The sequence below is a fragment of the Ambystoma mexicanum genome, chromosome 6p (assembly GCF_040938575.1).
Source record: "Ambystoma mexicanum isolate Mex_15411 chromosome 6p, UKY_AmexF1_1, whole genome shotgun sequence".
NCBI classification, from domain to species: Eukaryota; Metazoa; Chordata; class Amphibia; order Caudata; family Ambystomatidae; genus Ambystoma; species Ambystoma mexicanum.
Genome location: NC_090935.1, coordinates 597096074 through 597104401, shown reverse-complemented (window position 1 = coordinate 597104401; position 8328 = coordinate 597096074).

The window sequence follows — 8328 nt, the reverse complement described above, 5'->3', positions numbered from 1 at the left end:
AACTATACTGAGAGGATGAAGCTATACCAGGCAGCGTCTCTTCTCTCCATGCTGGTTGGGATTTTTAAATGTCCTGGCACCTATCACAGTATTGCAAACACTAAAGTGTGTGATGGCCTAAGGCCTTTGGGCGAGTTGGCGCGTTACCAAAAATTAAATTAAAAAAATAAATGTGCTTCTTGTACTCATCGTTCTTCATTACTCTGTTCAGTCTCTCCGTCTCAGTATTTCTATGCATATGGGATTGATAGGCAGTTTTTGGTAGCTTACACATGGTGTATTCAAAGATTTCATTAGTAGTTTTGGCGCAGGTTTGAAGAGAACAATCACAGTAAGCCATAAGGGCTTGAGTTATGGAGGGGACTTTTCCAAAAGGGAAAGGGGGGTATATGCTCTCACGTGACACTGCTGTGTCATCCCTCTGAGGGTTGCCTTCCCCCATGTGGTACTCCCTTATAAAGACACCCCCAGGGTCAATATCAGGCAGTGGCTGTTGTCTCCTAGCCACATGGGGAGAGGCTACCAATGTGGGGATGGGCCTTTAATCACCTTAACCAAAAACATGCCCACCACTTAAGAAGCAGGTACACTGTTGAACATAAAGCAAGTTTATTGTACAAAAGCTAAGGGGAGCGGTTAGATGGTGTTGCAGGACAAAACTAACCCAAGTCTTAACAATTCAACATCAGTTGGCAGTTTATAAACCTTTTGCAACAATTTAAAAGCACTTCCAGATACCTGTATTTCCATCCACCCCCAAGTATGATTGGATTAAACCTCTTCAAAGAAATACCATCTTTTCCCAATTCTTCCATCTTCATTGGGTAGTCTTCTCTTCATTAATTTTTCCAAATCATATTCAAAACACACCTCTTCCTGGGATTTGTCCGAAGTAGGTCATGACGTTGGTGCATGGGTAAACATTAGTATTGAAAACATAATTCATTGCTAGTAATAACTGGCCCAAGGCCTTTCAATTTAAGTATGATTGCACATAGTGCTGCTGACATATTTTGGCAAATAAAGAGAGGTCGGCATAAACAGGATTTTCTTTTAACTATAGATTGCAATCTCCATTCCACAGACTCCTGGCCCCTTAATCTAATTTATGCGGCCACATACAACCTCTGATGACCTGGAAAAATACTTAACCGTCAGACCCTGGCTCGGGACTCATGTTTGTTACCACCAAATGACTAATCCCCTGTGAAGATGTTAATACAATGGACAAGATAACATATTTTCCCTTGCCAGGACTGTGAACCTTGCCCTATTCGCACAACTTTATTACTAGGTAACTAATTCTCTTTTCCGTCAAGAATGTCCCTGCTAATTTAGAATGCATGTGTAACTACTAACTGTGGAAAAAAGCACCCCTCTGTATGGATTTGTGTTTCTGTTGCATTTACAGTTTTAATATTACATCTTAATACGTGTGTGTAGATCTAATATGTATAAATATGTATACATTCTAAATAATTGTAATGCTAGATGTAGCATATAATTAACTCCATTCAATTCATATGAATTTGCAACACTACTGCAGTTTGCTGCCAACCCTCATTATCAATATGGTGTGCGCAACATAAATCCCTCGTATTAAAGGGGACCCTCCTTGACCACCCCACCATTCCCCCTTTAGTTAATACTTTAACTAACAAATCATAATCTTCCTCTTGGGGAACATCTCTACAACCATCTCTCACCCCTCTCTTAATATGGGCATACTCCTCCACTGAATCAACCCAACTCGTCCCGCACCATTTCTGAAATTCACCCACCGCTCCACACAAGCATGCCAATTTGTGAAGGAAACAAAACAGCTTCAGTTTGAGTACTCATATGGGATGAAGAGGTGGCCCTAGCATTGGATAGGGTTATGATCATCATGGCCGCACCTGTTGGTTACCTGGGAAGAGCAACAACGTAGCATAATTTGGCAGGAAAAAAGACAAAAATAGGCATCAGAATCTTCACACCAAGGCTCAACGAGGGAGGTATCCATAAAAATAAAGAGTCTATCCATGAGTCGTTGGTGATCCCAGCCTCAGTTTCCATGATCAGTTTATGTAAAGCAGCAATAGTTCTGGTGAGCGTGCCATTCTAGGTGTCATTGGGAGACACACATGTATAGCAGGTACCCACGATTTTCCATCATACTCCTCCTTCCATTGCTGTCAAGAGGTTGATTATGTACTGGTTTTGCAAAGTTATTAGCCTCAGTGCCCGTAATTCTTCCTTAATGGCACTAAACTCTGACTCAGAAGTGTTCACAAAGAGCAAGAGTTCATACCTGGTCACCTGGAGCCATTTGGCATGTGCGCTTCTTCGAGCGCAGGTCTATGTGTGGCTAAACAGCCAATATCGATCAGGAATGCCTACTTAGGCCTGTGATTATGCTGCTGACAGGTAGTTGGACGTTTTCCTTCATTGTAATTGTCCAGGACTTTTGCTATCAAACATAGTCTCTGATTTGTCCTGATACAGTGGTGATTTCAGGCGTTGTATGGGCCAAAATCACGTGCTCTTCAGGGATTACAAGGACGGGCACATGAAGGGTGGAGAGACTGCACACACCTCATCAGGGTCGAGGCAACTGCCTGAATGCACTCTGTCCACAGATCCAAACATTATTGAGAAATACAGCCGTACCTCCAGCCAAATCTGCAATGCGTAGAGTGTTACTGCCATTCCCATTTGTGCCAACGGGCACTGTGCCATCGCCCTTAGAACATACAGAAAAATGGGTAAGTGTCTGTAACGTAATAGGTTGTTCTGGTTCTTTGAGCCACGTCAGATACTGCAAATGATTTCTCCATACTATCCCACACTCTTTGTTTATTTGTGCCACTCACCCCTTCTTCCGAGAATCCCGTCATTCCTCCAGCTCTGCAACTCTTCACCCCATGCTACCATTGAGTTTTAGAAAAAATAGCTCCATCCAAGATCATTTGAACTCTTGAGTACACCTAATGTATTTGTGCTCTGCCCGCTCGGCCTTTGAACAATTCTCATCACTTGGTGTGCCTGATGCTGTAATTGACTACCTTTAAACTGCCCTCGAAACCTGCACTGGGCTAAGTACACTAGACACAGCACATCTGCTACCTCTATCTTACTTGGGATAAACACCCTAGGAACGCCAGAAGCATGGAGGGTGAGAGAGCAGATGTAGGAATATCCTACGGATCTCTCTCTCCCCACCTTCCTCATATGGCTGTACCATATGTTGCCAGCTGGGAAAACCATGTGCATTCATTATGGGATTTAATCTATCATTATAATCAAAATCATTATCAACATTTCTTTTTCCTCTTAACATTTTCTCCTCAGACTTCATAAAATTAGACAATTTTAATTGGTTTCCATTTATGTTGTTTGCCATCTTCAGACACGATGACCCAAGGACCAAAAAACCCACGAAAACATTAATTGTTACACATTTACAATCTCAAACATTCCTTTTCCTATACAAATATTATGTAAACTCCAGATCTCCATCTGCACCCCCTTTGCACTGAAATGAACGGGGAATCCCTAGGGCGTACTTTACTTCTATGCCTGCAACTGTGCAGGTGGCGGGCTGCCAGTATCCCTTTGAGTGTCTTTTAGGTGGATCCAACTCTCATCGCCCTCCACCTTCACGGTAGTCGTAGTCACGTAGACTGCTGTATGTGGCCCATGGAAATGCTAGTCATTCGAGTGACGCACAAAGGTGCAGATGAAGACTATGGGGGGTCATTCCGAGTGAGGTGGTAAGGGGTTAACGGCGCTGCTAATGGTGCTAGAGCTGTCAACTCCTTACTGCCTCATTACGAGTCTGCTCGCGGGAACCCACTAAGGACGCCTGGTTTAACCAGGAGCCCTTAGTGCATCCCACGAGCAGACCAGGGTGCTAACAACAGGCCCGTTATTAACAGGCCAGTGGTTAGCACCCTCCCCATTCCCTATGGGGGCTCAAACGGGAATGGGGATGGTCCGGGTCCAGGTTCCCTGAATGGGGAAATACTGGGCTCTCCAAGGTCAGAATGGCCCGGTATTTCCCCATTCAGGGAACCCGGACCCGGGTTTGGAGGCAGCCATGCCCTTATTAAGGGCATGGCTAACTCCAAACTCGTAATGAGGCCCTATGTCCCCTGGGAGAAGCTGTATTTTGTAATGATCGTCAGTAGTCTTGCTGGTTTCTCCTGTTGTCTGTTGGTGAGAAGACACAACCTGTGATGATATAATCTTAAAACTTTTTGTTAATGCTCTGAGATACTCTTTGAACTCCTCTCCTAAGACCGCTGCAGTTTTGTGTGCATCTGATGTCACATGTTTAGGTGAGAGATGTGTATGTAACCAATGCCCAATCACAGTTTTGTGAGGGCTCAAATGTGGTCCTTCCCCGGCTAATTTTGTGTGTAAAATAAAGCTAGGAGGAGGCAAATTAACCATGATTTATTGAACTCTGCACACAATTTGGCTAACTGGGCCTTAAGGACCCCATTAAGCCTCACCATGATTCCGTTGGCCTGCAGGTGGTACACCGAGCACAATCAATGCTTTATTCCTAGCAGCAAAGTTACTTCTGTGAACAAGGCATTAAAGAAGTGGGCTCTGTTGTCAGATTTTAGAACTTCACAAATTCCCCACCTCAGAAATACCTCTCTCTCACTAGAAATCTCGCAGAAGATTTAGCATCAGGGTGAACGCAGGGACCAACCTCAAGCCACCGGGAGAATGGTCAAGCCACCATAAAAAGATATCTGAAATTGCTGGACATCGTTATCATGTCCACAAAATTGATATAGAGCTCCTTGATTGGACCAGAGGGTCTGGGCAAGACCTCCCACACTGACCTCATGGTATTTCCTTGATTAAACTCCTTGCACACTACACAATTTCCTATTAATCAACTTACATGTTCTTGTAAATTAGGAATAAACCAATTTTCCTGGAGCTCTACTGTGATTCGTCATCGAGAAGTATGTAACGGGTAATGTAGTTGCTCTAGGGCCAAAAGAAGCAGCTTTACAGGCATTACTACCTTCCCCACCACTTCCTGTCAACAAAGCAAATCTTAGGCTGAGAGAACACATCCTCTATTTTTCCAGATCTCCTGTTCTTCTGTAGGGGATTTCCCTTGTATTTCTATTATTTGGAGCACCAGGACAGCGGTTTACCGGGCTTCGAACTGCACTTGTTGTGACACAGTTTCCTTTTTCTGAGTATGAATGGAAAATATGCCGCTTCTTTTGCCACCTTGTCTGCAGTATCCTTTCTGAGAGCTATTGAATTAGTGTGGTTAGTGTGGGCAGCGCACTTCACTAGACCTATCTCTGCTGGTAAGGTTAACGCTTCAATTAGTCGAGATAGCAGTGCAGCATGCTGGACAGGGGACCCATCAGACCTCATAAATCCTAGAACCCAGGATGGACAGTGACATACGCGGAGTCAGAATAAACAATGACTGCCTTCCCCTTACACATTTCAAGCACCTCTATAAGTGCCACCAGTCCCGTTGCTTGTGCAGAATAATGAGAAGGCAACCGCTTCTGCAGTCTGATCTGGTACTCCCCATCAACAAGACCCATGACAGCTGCTCCCTCCCGGGCATCCTCTTTCACATTCACCCTCTCTTCCTCTTCTCCCTCATATGTGGTGCAATTGTGAACAATATCCTTAGGCTGCACCGGTTCTCTGCTACAAATGGTGCGGGATTTACTAGGTGACGTTGCATGGGACAAATAGATATCACGCCAATGTGGATTTAGATCTTTCTAGAATTGCAAAGACTGCATGCTCTACATACAACATCACTGTGCAACCTATAGTAATGGTTGAAATGCAAAAGCTGCTTCTGGGAGAGCTTGTTCACAAGGGAACTGTCCCTGCATCACTGGGTCTAGGAGTCCACTGTAATACGCTAAAGTTTTGTGGCCTAGCGATGTTTGCTGGGTCAGGACTGCTGTTATCACCTGCCTGTTTGAATGGGAAAACAGAAAGAATTACTTCTTGTAATTTGGGGTTGCCAAGACCGGAGCAGTACTGATCGTATTCTTGAGTTCCTGAAACAAAGACCCCATTTTTTCAGACCACTCTATCTGACTTTTCACCTTCTGTGCTTCCTTTAGACCCTGCACTAAGGAACTCACATAACTAGAGTAATCGAAAATCCAAGATCTACCATAGATACAGAGCCCCATAAACTGCTCCATTTGTTTCACTGTGTCTGTTTGAAACGTATTTTGAACTGCAGTGGCTCTTTCTGGCATCACCTTCCTTCCTGCGTGCAATACTACTTGCCTCAAGTAAATGACCTCTGTCTGACAGTAATTGAATTTCACTTTGTCCTTTTATTACCCTTCTCTACGAGCTAGGTGAGGAACGTTAATGAGTCCCCTCGACACTTCTCCTCTGAAGTTAAGACTAATACATACGTAATAAATTTTGGTACTGAACACATGTAAATTCCCCAATTCCATGTGGACCACCCTGTTGAAAATACTCTGAGATTCACAGTACCCCTGGGGCAACCTCATGTGTTTGAATCTCTGCCCATGATACATAAACACTGTGAGGTACTGAGAATTGGGGTGTAAGGGAACAGAAAAAAATGCATTTTTTTTATTACTGTGAAGTGGGTCGACCCAGTAGGGATGTTACAGAGAATAGCGTCAGGATTCGGTACCACTGGAAATTCCACCATAACAATATTATTGAGGGGGTGCAAATCCTGGACCATCCTCCAACTGGACCCCGTCACGTTCTTCACAGGACAGATAGCCGTATTGCATGGGGACACAGAGGGTTGTATTATGCCTTGCTTTAACAATGGCATAATGGTCTCATAAATCCCTTCATATGCCTCCTTGGACATGGGGTACGCCTTAATCCGTGGTAATATCGCACTGGGTTTCAATTTTACCCTCACTGCTCCAACACTTTTTAGAGCCCAACATCATGAGGACCGCTAGTCCACAAATGGTCTGGCACTTTTCCCAAATCCTCCTTCCAAAATGAAAATGTATACTTAATGATGAGCATGATCTGTGATGCTTCACCTTTACTCTATCGCTATTTGGCAAGACACCCCAATTTCAAAGAACATCTCTCCTGTGTCTTCAGTGTCTTCGAACAATTGCTCGCCAGACACGTCCCTTAGCGATAAGGCCGGATCGATGGACAGAACTGTGCGCCACTCCCCACTTTCCTCATCTGTGCCTGAGAGAACTACCATGTTCTTCTTAATTCCTGCAGCCTCTAAGGGAATTGTCACAATGGCGCTTGGCAGCACATCAGGCCAAAATAATAACTCAAATGGTAGTCGTCAGGCCTGATTTCTGATCAGCGGGACCCAACTCAACAAAACCATCAACCATAGAGAAAGAATGATGTATGCATGGGAACCCCCCTAATCGCACTGTCGCTACAATAGGTCTGAAAACGCGGTGCTTCCCTTACTGGATACAACCATGGGGTCGAGCATACAATACCTTCCTCCGTGAAGGCAATCGACATCCACAACTTGATCAGGATGTCCCTTGCCAAAAGATTTGCTGGGATATCAGTAGAATACGGGAGGATAGCTAAGGGGCAACGTGCTCACCTTGGAAGCAAGATGACACAGAGCAACACAGGATCGATCCCCGGGTCCACACCTAGAAACCTCTGGGTATTAAGAGTGTTATAAATAACCTATCATATCATATCATATCATATCATGCAACAAAGGGGCTGATACATTTTGATTACCCACCTTGAGTCGAAGATCTTCAGTATAAGGAACCGACAGGACAGCCTCAGAGAATTTCTGTGTGTCCATCGCTTTTGCCTGACAAGGGGGACTCACCTTCCTTAATACAAGGCTTGGTAGCTCCTGTGTCAACCATGAATGAAAACGTTTGGTCACCTACCTGCACACCTATTCAGGGTTCCTCTTCTGGATCAGTGGTAGTGGACAGGACTGGACACATCAGAGATCCTTGTGGGCTGTTCTACTCCTGGTACATATTAGCACCTGGGAGAGAAAAAGGATTTCCCATGGAAACACTCGCTGCAGTGCAGTGCGCAACTGTTCCTTGGGTAAAGGATTCTTGTCCCTTGTCTGCAGTGATGTTTGTGCTGGCATGGTCAGTGGGATCCCAAAGGTCTGTGCAGCCCCAGTTGCTGGGTTCTGTTCAACCCGTACCTGCTGAAATTGCACAGAACCTGGAGAATATGACAGGGTCAGGGCCTGCATCTGTGGAGCTCCCACGTCAAAGTACTGTGGCCGTTCATGACAATCCCGTGACATGTGCCCCAACGTTCCACACGAACAACAGTGAATCCCATAAAATCCTCCAT